The sequence below is a fragment of the Alligator mississippiensis genome, chromosome 12, assembly GCF_030867095.1.
Source record: "Alligator mississippiensis isolate rAllMis1 chromosome 12, rAllMis1, whole genome shotgun sequence".
NCBI classification, from domain to species: Eukaryota; Metazoa; Chordata; order Crocodylia; family Alligatoridae; genus Alligator; species Alligator mississippiensis.
In genome coordinates, this window is record NC_081835.1 from 52,299,439 (window position 1) to 52,314,279 (window position 14,841).

The 14,841-nt window shown below is 44.8% G+C and overlaps 1 protein-coding gene across 5 annotated transcripts in view; it reads left to right on the forward strand.

Annotated features, from left to right (window-relative positions):
- The window catches only part of CACNA1B (calcium voltage-gated channel subunit alpha1 B), a 475,079-nt gene that overhangs the window by 291,110 nt on the left and 169,128 nt on the right, over positions 1-14,841 (forward strand). The gene's annotated exons all lie outside the window — the stretch shown is intronic.

A 14,841-nucleotide genomic window follows, 5' to 3' on the forward strand; every position in this document is an offset into this window, starting at 1 on the left:
TCAGTGTGGCGCCACCTGGTCCACCAAGGCGCACACCACTTCAAGGCCCAGTGACTTGATACTGAGGTGGAACGGCCACAGTGGAGGAAAGAAGAGATCAGACTGGGGCTGCAAATCCCACTTCTCCACACAACAACATGCCCTCTTTGCCGAAGAATGTGTGTATCCAGAATTGGTCTTTTCAGTCACCTGAGGACCCAACAAGCCTGATGGACGTCATCCTTGACTCCAAGGGACTGCCGATGACAGTTGATAGAGTTGACATTCTCCAGGACACTCCATCTAGTGCAAGACACCCTGGCCTCAATATTATTCAAAAATTAAATTTTAAAAGTATAAAGATAAATATTTTCTTTGAGTGCCTACTTTACACCTGAAAATATGAAACTCGATCTAGATATTTTGGCCATAATGGTCTGAGAACTTATCTCTTCTCTTGTGTGTGCTGTACTATGCAGAACTATTTGCATTATGCAGTTAGTTTCTTGATGATATCATGTTTGCCTTTGAAGTAGAGACAAAGTTCCCTCTGGATATAAATATGCAACATTTGCAATTGAGAAAAAAGTCTTTCTGAAACAAGTATGCTTGTTTATGTCAACTGAATATTCCAGCCAGTTTTGTCAGAGGAGGGAGGTTTAGACGTTTATGGGATTCCTTTCTTGGTCAGACTTTTCTGTACGTAGGAAGAGCAAAGAAACCTGTTAGCAATATCCTCAGTGCCTGCTCTCAATGACATCAGATTTCAAGACAGTGCAGAAATGGAATTAAACCATTGGTGACTGACAAAAAAAGAGCCACTAACTACCTAATTCAAACATATGGGGCAAAAAGATACCAGTGTGGCCTTTGCCAATAACACAAATTTTAAATTAAATTAGCTTGTTTATATCAAACTTTTTTCCCTTAAATTGCATTACAAAATGCTTCTGTTTAAGGTAGATTAAATTAAATATGGGGCCTGAATACCAGGAGGTCCAAACAACAAAATTGCATTTTCAATTATATGGGCAGGGCCATGTCAAAAAAAATCCTGTTTCTGATCTGTCAGCTGGAGAAGCTGATTCATTCTGAGTCAGTCTTTTGCGCTTGAGGACTTTGGTTGTTCTGTTATTTCTTCATTCTTGAGTCCATCTTTTCTTGCTGCCCTGTGCATTGCCATGAAGTGCATGGCCAAAACATCTAATACAGGGGTGGGCAATTTTTTCAGCTGGAGGGCCACTTAACTAGTTTTAGTGAGATGTTGAGGGCTGCACACACACAATCTTTTAGAAAATATCATTTTAACAAGTTATAGATTAAAACAAGTCATATACTAAAAAAACCAACCCATCTACTGTAACATATTTTAATTTTATTAAAAAAAATATTTTTTGTCCCAGTTTTTTGAGTAGCATATATAGAGGCAATTGCATAATAGGTCAAAATATATCTAACTTGTGTATAGTGTGTGTGGGGAGGGGGCTGGGTGTGGGGGAGCATGGGAGGTGTTGGGGGGGGGGGGCTGGCCATGTGCTAGATCCCAGGAGCTGGCTGGGGGTGAAGGGAGGGAGGAGGGGCAAGGGGTGCATGCAGCAGAGCTCACCAGGGCAGTGCAGATGCAGGTACAATCCTCCCTCTCCACCCATCCAGCCCACAGCACTCCATGTAGGGCTGAGCCTGGCCCACTCCCTCTTGGGGCACCCTGCATTTCCTGGAGGGGTTGTTTCCAGTACAGCTGAATTGAGGACTGTGTGGCTTCCCCTGCTTCCAGCAGCTCCTCCTCCTCTTCCTGATGCTGCTGTGACACTCTGGGTGTGGGGGAAATGGCAGCCAGGCGGCTCCAGCTCCAGCTCCCGGCTGCATCCATACACTCCGCCGCCTTGGCATGATGAACAGCCACCTGCAGGCAGCTGAATGGGGGATGGCAGCCAGGATCTGGAGCTGGATCCCTGCATCGTGGGGCACGAGCCACCCAGGTGCAGCTCCCTGCCTTGCCTAACTGGGCATATGATGCCCAGCGTGAGTCTCCATGGCCACTGTTGCTTCCCTACATTGCCTGCTGCTTGGAGCAGTGCATCAGGGGCAGGAGAAGAAGCCACTGGAGGCATGGGGAGCAGAGCAGTACCTGGGGGGCTGGGGCTGGAGCAGATGGGAGCATAGTGCAGGCTGCCTCAGGTGGGGACGGGCAAGGCTCAGCCCCTTGTGGAGCACCGTGGGGGTAGCCATGGGCAGATCCAATCAACTGGCAGACACCCACCCTCAGGCCAATCAGTTGGTGGTCTGGATCTGTCCTGCAGACCCTATTTTGCCTGCCCCTGAGCTAATAGTATGTGTTGGGATACGGTTACCATTATCAGTGCTGAACTCCATTCCAGATGTAAGGTTCATCAACTCTGAAATGGTACATTGGTTTTCTCCTTCTGGGGTACATGGAGATGTAGGGTAGGCACTCAAACTACTTGGATGTCTCCTTTTCTTCTAACAAATGTCATTGTTTATTTTCATTTACCTTAAGGAAGTCAATCTTTCTCTTTCTCTTTCTCTTTCACATATTGTCAAGGGTTGGCTGTTTGCATGCATGTAGTACTGGACTGGGACTTGGGAAGCCTACGTTGCGTTCCCAGGTTTGCCAGTCACCTGCTGGGTGTTTTGGGGCAAATCAATTTTTTGTGCTTCAGTTTTCCCACCTATAAAATGGGGATAATGTTATTGGTAAAGTGCTTTGAATACTTGGAAGTGCTTTGCTGAAAAGCACTAGGTAAGAGGTAGGTGTGCTACTATTATCTAAAACACAGAATAATCCCATACATAGCTCAAGTTTATCTTCTGTACTGATCTTCTGTGTCTACTGTGGAACATAGCCGTTCGTTGAATTTTATAGGTGAATCTGGTTCTCTTGCATGTAGTAATTTTATGGTACTAGCTAGAGGTAGGTATAAGACAGGCAGATGCTACTCAGACATAACCTTTGCAGTACAGCTCAGACCTCACCCGCAAGGATCTTTGCTGTTATGGGTCTTATCCCCTCCTATTTTGGAACTGCTACCTCTGTCAGAGTCTCTGCTATGATGTGGACCTAATTTTTCTGTAAGAATGAAAGGGTTCTATCAAACCTTAGGCCAGATCCTTTGGTCTGTTTGAGTTATGCTAAGTGCAGGATCTGTGGTGGGAGAGCAAGTGTTTTGAAGCTCCTTTTGTGTTTCTCTGATCCTGGAACCAGATGTGAACCAGGATAATCAGCCCCTGGAGCAAGGTAGGGCATATCTACATGGCAAAATTCAGTGCTGTACTGAAATACTTAAGCTGGCTTCAGGACCAGAAGCAGTAGAGTTGCATCAGCTTGGTGATACCTTGGGTGAATTAACTCTGCCTGGTCTGGACTAGTTCAAGTGTCTCTGTCTGTCATTGTGTTGTGTAGACATAGCATTAAAGCATTGTCAGAGCTGGCTCAGGTTATGCCGACACTAACAATCCCAGATCACTGTTGTGCTGTGTCTGCTTCTGTTAGTCCTGGGGTGGGGAACAGGTGACTTAACACCAGCAAGGATTTGCTTTTGCAGTGGATATGTCTATTTGCTTTGTTAATGTCGTGGAAACACACGCAGCATACTTTTGGGTCATGTCAGCAGAAGCTTTTATTCAAAAGAAACTACAGCTCTGAGGGGGATTCCAAAGTGACATGGATTTCCCAAGCACTTGGAAGGGGTCCGTTCCCCCCCCTCCCCCCCCAAGAGCAAAATCAGGAGGCTTATATACTTTTTAACAGTCGCTTACAACTCACATGATCATATAGTGAAATTAGCTAGAAAAGCTGCTATAAACATTACTTCATTACTTCTTTGCTGTTATCAGGATGAGAATTATGGAGGAGACAAGGGAGAAATATCACTCCCTGCCTGCACCTGGAAATCAGAGTTGTACATACTTTTTGCTATCTTCAAGGCCAAGGTGAGCGAAGCAGTTGCAGAGGAGTTACAAAGAACAAACACTTTCCCTTATCTGTTCTACTGTACAGAGCCAGCAATTCTCCACAAAGCGGTTATGTCATCTTATAACTCAGATGATCAAAGTTTAAGGCATTTGTTTTTTTCAGATTCCACAGTCCCCCCTTTGAGACTGTTTAGTCTCACTTTAGCCTTAAACTTCCATTTTCATGAGCCCCTCTATTTCATCATGCAGCCTTTCATGTTTTCTTTCAATCTGCTCACATTTTTGTAACACCATTATTCTAGACTCTGCCGTGGGTTTTCTTGCCTTGCTAAAGCTTCTCCTGCTGGCTTTCACGCAGCAGAGGATCAGTTGCACTAAGACATAAAACATTGTCAGAACTATCAAGACAAACAATATTCCATACAGGATTTTCTTGCCAAGGGCCCCAAAATCTGGGAGCCAGGAGGTTAGTCAAGACCCATTTCTTCTAGACCCCAGTCAGTATTTTTTGAGGCCACTTGATGTAGGACCCTTAACTGATTTCGAATTTTACGAATGTCGGTTTCTATTCACATGTCCTGATTGACATAGACCCAACAGGTGGAGTTTACTAAGGCACATACTCCTCCCTGGAATACCAATAGGTAATCTAGGGCTATGCGGTGTTGTATAGTTACTTGTGAGAGCTGGGAGATCTCTTCTTGCAGAGCCTGAGTTGCATCCACAGTGGCATTTCCCATAGCTTCCATTGTGGCTGAAATGTTAATTATGGCTAATTCCAATTCTCTTATTCCAAGCCACGGTATGAAGGTTCTCACAAATTGATGGAACCCTGTGTTTCTGGTAGCTAAGGGGTTAACCCCCCTTTTCATGTGATGGTTGAAATTTTTACTTGTTCCAGATATATTGCAGTATGCATTTCGAAACCAGGGATAACACGTCCAAGAGTGCATGCCCCCACCCAATTCCAGGGCAAGATTTTATGAGCCCTGTTTCCGTAGAGCCAGTAAAGGCCTGGGGCAGAAAGGGTACTCAAATCTCGACAGGTGTTGTGCCATATCCGGCACTTTCGATTGACATGCATCGTATAGGACAGACCACGTTCGGCTGCTATCCTGCTGGACCAAGATATGTTACAAGAAGTAAAATTGGAGTGAATGTAAAATTCCGATCTGTTTGCAATGAGAGCAACATGAGGTTCATTAGGAAAGTTGCAGACCATGAATCCTGTACAAGTGAGAGGGTACATTACCCAACAGGAATCCACTTGTGCTATTAGGGCTATAATCTAGAGTAGTTAGGCAATGAGGGTAGTGTCCTACAGGTGTGGCTTTATTATAAGCTCCGGTGTTGTTGGATCTGTAACAGAAAGGCGCCTCTACTCTTGAGGAGATTATCCAGTTAGCAGGGGTGGCCCTCCATTCCTTAGGAGCAGACCGATGGGCAGCTAATGAGTAGGGTCTAACAAAGCTGCCGTTTATTTTTCCCCTTTGCTGGAGGGATATTGGTACTCCGATCATTGGGATTCCTTGGTGTAGGTGCGCTGGGCTGTGAGAGCATATCCAGCAGTCACTTTTATTTCCAGCTTGAGTCACCGTAAGGGAGATCTGCAAGTACAAATTTTTCTCCCACCCCGCTTGGGTGATACTAAGATACCCAAGTGTGATGTATAAGGATATCAGTGCCATTTTAGAGACAGGAGGGACAAAGAATTTCAACAACAAACATAACCAGCACCAGTAAGAAAAAGAACACTACCAGCCAAACCCAGGATGGCAGCCAAAGTCTTCCTTCATCCTCTGGGCTCAGGTTACCTAAAGGACTGATAACGTCAGCTCTTGGTCTTGATCAAGGTGGTGATCTTCCGAATGGGAGCATTCACTTTCTTCGAGGCTGGAGATGATATCTTCGTTCTTCAACTGATGAATCCGGCTGGGCTGAGGTGTTGGGTTCAGGGGAGAGGTTATTAGCACTTGCACCCTGATGCTCCTCACTTGCCTGAGTGAGGTCCTGAGGGTCTTTGTCCTTGGCCTCAGGGAAAGGTCCCAACCTTGGTTGGAATTCAGCTGCTTCGGGGTCCAATGGAGGTGATACCTTCTTGCAGTGTGAGGCGTGAGTCCACGTTTGGTGACCTTGGCAACGAACAGCAGAATTAGTGGTCAGAAGTACCTGGAAAGGTCCCTTCCATCTGGGTTGAAGTGCGTTTTTCTGTTGATAGACCTTTACGTAGACCCAATCTCCTGGTTCGAGGTTGTGACAGGGAACATCCAGTGGTTGAGGTAAGGCTTCTTGGACCTGTGAATGAACAGACCTGGCATACTTCATTAATGCCTTGCAATAATTTAGTACAGTTTTATCAGTTAATTGTAGGTCTGTTTGGTGTGGGGCAACAGGTGGTGTAGCTGGCATCCTCATGGGTCGTGCCATGAGTATTTCATAAGGGGTTAGGCCATGTTTTCTGTTAACAGCGTTTCTAATGTGCATAAGAGCAATGGGCAGCGCATCAGGCCATTTGAGGCCTGTTTCAGCACAAATCTTCGAAATGCGCATTTTTAAATCAGAGTTTTTACGTTCTACAGCACCACTTGATTGTGGATGATAACTACAGTGTAGGTGTTGCTGTATGTTGAGTGCTTGGCAGATGTTTTTTACTATCTGTCCTGTGAAATGGGTGCCGCAGTCACTATCTATTGTGAGGGGCAATCCAAATCTAGGGATGAATTCTTTGAGCAATTTCTTTGCTACAGCGATGGAATCAGCATGTACGCATGGGTAGGCTTCCACCCATCCAGAGAACACATCAATAATAACAAGAATGTACTCATAAGAACAGCACTTAGGTAGCTGCACGAAATCAATTTGCAGATTTACAAACGGTCCCCATGGAGGGGGATGGGCTGCGGGTGTCGTTTTTACCCGTTGCCCAATGTTGTGAGCTAAACAGATGGGACAGGAGCTACAGTACTGTTGTGCCATGGAAGGAAAATTTGGGGCAAACCAGTCTCTTTGTACTGTAGCAATCATCCCCCCTTTGCTCGTATGGGCCACAGAGTGGGTTAAACGAGGAAGATGTGGCAAAAGCTCTCTAGGCACCACCAGGCGGCCGTCCGGGGAGTGCCAGAGAGAGTCCGGGTGCAGTGAACATCCTGCACGCAGCCAGCCATTTATTTCCTTTTTTGGGGCCTGATTTTGAAGAAGGGCCAGACTTGAAAGGCTAGCCAAAGGAGACTGGTCTGCTGAAAAACAAACAAAAACAGAGTTAGGAGCCTGTGGGCCAGAAAGGGCCGTGTTTCTGGCAGAACGGTCTGCCAGATCATTTCCTCGTGTGACATCATCAAAGGGTTTCTCATGAGTTTGCATTTAACAATAGCAATAGCAGAAGGCAATTGAACAGCTTCTAAGAGCGCTTTTACATAACAACCATGACTGATTTGGGTCCCTGATGAAGTGAGGAACCCTCTTTGTTTCCAGATTTGTCCAAAACCATGAACAACACCAAAAGCATACTTAGAGTCAGTATAAATGGTTGTGGTTTGATTTTTTGCAAGAATGCACACACGTGTTAAAGCAATGAGTTCAGCAACTTGAGCAGAACGAGCTTGGGGTAAAGAATAGGCTTCCAAAACAGCATACTGAGTGCATACTGCATATCCCGCAACTAATTTGCCTGCATCATTTCTAAGACAGGAACCATCAACAAACAAAACAAGGTCAGAGTTCAGGATAGGAATGTCCTTGAGGTCAGTTCGAGGGGTTAACAACTGAGTTGTGATAGACAGGCAATCATGAGGCTCACCATCAGAGGCAATAGGCAGAAGTGACGCAGGATTCAGAATTGAACAGCCATTTAAGGTTACATTTGCAGCTGACAGTAGAAGTTTCTCATATTTAGTAAGACGGGAATTGGAAATGTGCTGAGTTTTGCCCTTGAGAAGAAGGGCCATCACAGCATGTGGAACTGCAACGGTTAAAGAGTGTCCCAAAACTAGAGAATCTGCCTTTTCAACCAACAAGGCAGCAGCTGCAACTGAACGGAGGCAAGGAGGAGTCCTGCAGCCATGGGATCAAGGGCAGAGCTGTAATACGCAATTGGGTGATGCTTTTCACCATGCAGCTGAGTGAGTACTCCTAAAGCGATTCCTTCCTGTTCATGACAAAACAAGGTAAAGGGTTTCTTATAATTACGGAGTCCAAGAGCGGGAGCAACAGTGAGGGCTTGCTTAAGGGCCACAAACGCTTGTTCGACTTCAGGAGTCCAAGGGAGGGGTTCCGGGCTGGTATCATGAGTAAATGCTTGCAAGCGTTTTGCAAAAGCAGCATAACCCAGGATCCACTGTCTACAATAACCTGTTGCACCTAAGAATCCCCTCATCTGTTTTCTAGTCATAGGTTTGGGAATGTTGAGGATAGCTTCAGCTCTACTAGGGGAAAGGTGTCGTTCTCCTGCTGAGATATCATGCCCTAAATAATGTACCTTAGACTTGCAGAGCTGCAATTTAGATTTTGAGGCCTTGTGGCCTTTCTGAGCTAAAGCTGTGAGGAGTGTCAAAGTATCTTGCTTACAGGCCTCCAAAATGGGTGAGTCTAACAACAGATCATCAATATACTGAACAAGGGTAAACCCCCCCTTTGAACATGATAGGATCCAGATCCTTTTTTAGGATCTGGGAAAACAGGGTGGGGGACTCTGTATATCCCTAAGGGAGTCTTGTCCAGGTATATTGGAATCCCTGATAAGTAAATGCAAACAGATACTGGCTATCATTATGAACGGGGATAGAGAAAAAAGCAGAACAAAGGTCCACTACTGTGAAATATGTAGCATCTGAAGGGATACAGGAAAGAATAGTGGCAGGGTTAGGGACCACGAGGAAAGCAGATAAAACAGCGGCATTTACAGCTCGAAGGTCTTGCACAAAGTGATAAGTATCTTTACCAGGTTTCTTGACAGGTAGGATAGGTGTGTTACAAGGGGAGCATATTGGGACAATAATCCCTTGCTAAAGGAGTGAGGAAATGACAGGCTTGATCCCTTCCTCAGCTTCCTTTGAGATAGGGTACTGTGGGACACGAGGAAGTGGCTTGGCAGGGTTCAAGGTGATACGCACTGGTTCAGCACTCAGCATGTGCCCCATTTCATTTGCATGGGTGGACCACAGCTGTGGAGGTACTCGTGCCAACAGTTCCTCTTGCAAGTAGGAAGTGTCGGGATCAGAGTACTCCTGGGTTAGCAAAGCCACAAACTCAGTTTCCCTATGTTCCGGTACCTCAAGGTAAACACCATCTGGGCTACAATAAATCACACATCCCAGTTTACACAGCAAATCCTTACCAAGAACGTTGACAGGTGCACAGGGGCTAAGAAGAAAGGCATGATTTTCAGACAAAGGGCCAATAGAGATGGAGACAGGTTCAGAGACAGGATGTGGGATAGGTTGTCCGCCTATACCAACAGCATTTACAGTTTCAGGAGAATGAGGTAGGAAAGGAAACTCAGCAGCCTTTAGCGTGGAGTGGGACGCTCCGGTATCAACAAGACAGGAGACAGGTTTACCAGAAATAAGGCATTCAACAAATGGACCAGATTGGTCAGTAGCAAGCAAAGGAGCGATGATGTCACTGTCCCTCAGGCTGTCCTATTCAACACTGGGAAGATTGACAGGAAAAGGAGGTGGGGGCTGAGGTCTGGGTCCTTGGCCGGGGCGGTTGGGGCATTCTGATTTCCAATGTCCTTCTTGCTAGCAATAATGACATTGGTTCCCATAGCCTGGTTTTTGTGGGCCCGAGGATCTATCTCTTCCCCTGAATCTACCCAGGCCTCCCCTTCCCCGTCCTCGTCCCCTTCCTCTACCTGGACCCTGCAACTGAGAAGTCTGTAAGGCCATTAACTTAAACTCGGCATTGTCTTTAGACCGTTCGAATTTGTTATGAAAATGGTTAGCCGCAGCAAGGACTTCAGTCAAATCTTTAGTTTCCCAGCCAATAATTACTGCTTGAATTTTCTCAGCAATTTTAGGGTTAAGTCCCTGGACAAATGCTGCCACTATTGCTTGTTTAGCATTTCCGACCGGGTTATCCATTCCTGAATATCGTTCAAATGCCTGTTTGAGGCTTTCCAAATAGTCACTGGGGTGTTTATTTTTGTTTTGTTTACAGGTATTTATTTTGGTCCAGTCTGCCTTTTTTGGGCAAATTGTGAGAACTGCCCGAACCAGAGCGTTTCTCTTGTCAATAAAGTCTTGGCCAATCACTGGGTTTTGATCTGGCCAAGTACAGGCAGTGTACAGACATAGCATAGTTTCCTTGGGCAAAATGGATCACATGAGCTGATTAATGTTAGCCCATGTTGGATTATAACAATTTATAACAGTCTGCAATTCTTCCTGAAATTTTTCTGGGTCTTCCCTGATTTTTGGGAATTTTTGAGTTAAATTGTAGAGATCACCTGGAGTCCAGGGTGCATGCATGGTTACTATATTTTGTCCATCGGTGCCAATGCCTGGCATTTGTCTTAGGGGGTAAACATGTGCAGCTCGGGATCTAAGTTTGATGGGAGCTCTTTCTGTGCCTATTCCCATTCTTCTAAATACACCTGTGGTGGGTTGTGACCCAGGAGTAAATTGCCACACTGGTGATGATTGAGTGGCAGGTATGGTGGATGAGTCCGGACTATTAAGCTCCATGGATGAATTGACCAAAGGAGCTTCAGCTAATGTGTTAGTTGCCTGGGCTGCAGCCTGATGTTGAACCAGTTGTTGCTGATGTGGGAGTCCCAGGACAGCAGGGTTCGAACAAAGGTCAAGGATGTCCTCTGCTGGCTCCCACGGTGGGGGTGCCCCGGGCAATGCTGGATACATCGGAGCGGTGGCCAGCATGTAATTTGGAGGAGCAGACAATTTCTCCCGAACAGCTTTTAACTGCTGTTTTAATTTTTCTTGAGAGTCTTTTAGACTTCTAGTTTGAGATTCTGTCCGCCTTTTGGACATCTCATCATACCAATAAAAGAACGCATTCCACTGGTTTTGTGGTGTTTTGGATCCACAGGACTCTAAAGCCCCTCTTAAGTGCACTATTTTATTCTGATCAAATGTTCCTTCCTGTGGAAATTGCTTCATGGGATCACCCTTAGTATACCAGTTCCACTTATCCAGGTACTTGCAAGCCTCGGGAGAATAGTATGTGTACATGAAGTACGCCGGAGTCCCCTTAGGGGGGACGGGAACTTGTTTAGACTGACTTGTTCCCATTTTCAGTCACACAGGGAGACGTAGAATAGGCTTATTTAGGATGTCCAGGCCGCTCAGTGCCTTGCCCCGCAGCTTTTCACCGCCCAGACAAAAGGCTTCTGACCTGACACCGGCTCATAAAATGGAAATGGGGAGGGAAACACAAGAGGGATCCTTTCATTCCTGCTCTCGGCAGAAGCTACTAGGACAAGGGATTTGGAAAAGACAAAATCACTCAGACGCCCTGTCCACTGGGTCACAAAGTTTCAGCTGGGCCCCCTTGCTTTCGACGCTACCTTTTTAGGCAGAATCGGGGTGGCTAGACCCAGCCTTAGTCCCAGACCTGGTCAGTGGCTTGTTTTTCTAAATACACTCACTCTGAAGCCCTGTCCACTGGGTCATGAGGTTCCAGTTGGGCCCTCTTGCTTTCAAAACTGCCCTGTCAGGCAGAATTGGGGCGGCTGAACCCAACCATAGTCTCAGACCTGGTTAGTGGCTCATATTTCTAAATACACACACACGCGCATTCATTCAGTCACCCAGACCTCCTCCCCCACACCGCCTTAGTTAATTAACTACAAGCCCGATGTGCTGTTGGATGAAGGTGCTTCAAACAGTTTCTCCCTGAATAAAACATACATTATCAAACACAAAATGGGATCCTTTACCAGACAGAAAATTTTAGCCGGCAGTAAGGTTCAGACTGACCTGTTTTAACAAGGTTCAGATCCAGTTACCATGGCCAAGTTGGGAGCCTACAGGCAGTCCTCCTCCGAAACCCCAATAGAGATTTTGAATTAGGCCTCTTACCTCTCAAGTTTGGCACCTCGGGGTTTGGAGGGGGGGCAGTCCATGGTCCTCCTTCCTCAACACGTGTTCTGGATCCAAGTCACAGCACCAGGAATTGTCGTGGAAACACACGCAGCATACTTTTGGGTGAGGTCAGCAGAAGCTTTTATTCAAAAGAAACTACAGCTGTAGGGGGGACTCCAAAGTGACATGGATTTCCCAAGCACTTGGAAAGGGTTCCCCCCCAAGAGCGAAATCAGGAGGCTTATATACTTTTTAATAGTCACTTACAACTCACGTGATCATATAGTGAAATTAGCTAGAAAAGCAGCTATAAGCATGACTTCATTACTTCTTTGCTGTTATCAGGATGAGAATTATGGAGGAGACAAGGGAGAAATATCACTCCCTGCCTGCACCTGGAAATCAGAGTTGTGCATACTTTTTGCTATCTTCAAGGCCGCGGTGAGTGAAGCAGTTGCAGAGGAGTTACAAAGAACAAACACTTTCTCTTATCTGTTCTACTGTACAGAGCCAGCAATTCTCCACAAAGCGGTTATGTCATCTTATAACTCAAATGATCAAAGTTTAAGGCATTTATTTTTTTCTGATTCCACATTAAGTACCTCTCCATCCACATCACTCCTCTCCCACAATACTGAGGGGACAGGGCAGATGCCAAGGAACTGACCTTCAATCTACATTTTGAACCTAGACCTCCAAAGGACCCAGAACTACCGTGCAAACTATTAGCTTTTATTTTGATTTTAATACCATTTAACCAAGGCAGTGTTTCTCGTGAGGACTCTTTCCATGTCAGTGGAGTGTGTATTTGCTTAAATTTTCTATTTGAAAAGTGTATATTCATTTTCTCTCTCTCGCTCTCTTGCTCTTTTCAAATGTGAAGTATTTACCCTTTAGAACCCCTTTAATTAAATTTCCATCAAACCCCTCTGTAGCCACAGAACTAGGCCCAGACGGTGTAATCAATACTGTCCTTGTATTTCCCACTCTGTATTGCAAATCTGTAGTCCACCACTGTGACAAGAACATTCCCTGAGGCTGCTCACTGAAGGGTTAATGAAAAACTACTTAACTCTGTTGGATTTATAACTCACACCACACGTGCAGTGTCTCACAACTGTCTTTCATTTAGAGTTCAGAATCCCCTTTATTGTTTGATAATTGAAAACTGTATTTTTCAAGTCGGCTTCAAAAGACACACACAACACCATGAGATGGATGATGGCCAAACAAATTCCCTAGTCTGTGTGTACAAGACAAGGGAAGTGAGTCCAAGCTATGAAAGTAAAAAAAAAAAAAAAAAAAAAAAAGTCTTTTAAATCAGATTATTTCAAGAAATGTGCAAACCAAGTTATCAGTTGATAAATACACCTTGTAAAGAATCTAGCATTCAAATACTACCCATGCAGCTGCCATTCGGTATCCAAAGCTGAAGAATCATGAAGCTCACAGTGCCGTTGTACCCAGAAGAGTGTCTACAAAAATGACAGTCAGGTTCTACGTTCTGTTTTATAGAGTTTCAGATCTACCCTCACCACTGTAGCATTTGGGTGCCTTCTAGTAGTGCCTTAAGCAATGTGATTAATCTTTTGCTTCTTCCTCTCATCCTCTTCCCCAGGGGACAATAGTGTGTGTTGTATAGCGTTTTGTTTTGGTAGGGTTTTAGTCTTTGAGGCTTTTATTTTCTCAACATTTTATAGTTATTCCTGCATAATGACCCCCAGCTTCAACTTGCTCAATTTACAAAGCAACTGATAGCTTTTTTATAACTATAAGGCCTAGTCTGGGGCCTGAAAAATCCAGCTGCACCCCTACTGCCCCTTATATTGTCTTAATAATAATTAAATCAAACCTTTGTTGGCAACTCATCAGGCAAAATGGAAACTAACTTACTCTCCTATAGCTGACTAGGTCGTGCGGCACTTGTAAACCTCTCAGCTTTGTACCACGAGTAAGTTTGGCATCTCTGAACACGCAGGGGAGCAATTCTATTGGGAAAGGAGGAATCATGTTTACAAAGGGCAAATGGAAAAATGTATATTAATTCAATTTTCAAATGTTCCTATCCCATTTAAACACCCAAGTCTCACTGACTTTCAGAGGGCTTTCAGCTTTTTGAGTGACTTGGTTTATTGTCCTTGTGGGGAAGTTAGGGTACAATAATTTACAGGAAATAACTACTCCCCAGTGACATCATCTGTTGGCGCTCTAAGACATACTAAATGCAAGGTAGCTTGCTCCAGTTTAGTATCCACTAGTAATGTCCACACAGGGAATTTGCACAGAGTGTATGCATCTACACAAGATGTTAAGAGTGCAGTAGACTAATTCTACTGTGCATTAGGACTTCACAGTGAAAACCATGCTAGTGTGCAGTAGATTAGTGTACTGAACATTAGTGTCACCTAAAAGATATGTGCCTGCACTATTGTGCTGTACTGCCAGTTACAGTGCATTAAGTTAGTACCTCTTATTACACGTACTTACCTTAATGCACCATAATTTCAGCACATTAATGCACGTGTAGACATGTCCAGTAAGTATTACCTGTAAATACTAGCTTACTATACACCAACCTTCCCAAGTGGACAAACCCTACATGATTTAAATCACTTGGGTGAAAGCCAGTGAAACTTATGTGCTGAAATGACATGGATTTTTTTAAAAAATGGACTCTGTGTACATGCTATTGATGCTTATGATTACATCCGTTTGCATATTTGAGTAGATTGAATAACTGCATCAAAACACCCATTTGGAAGGGCAGTTGGCTAGTCTGTATAAGCTTACAAAGCAGCTGTATCCAGAAGAGTGACTCTGTAAACATGACAGACAAGTTCTGTTACAGTCTATAGAGAGTAAATGCTATAGATGCAATTAATTTGAGTTA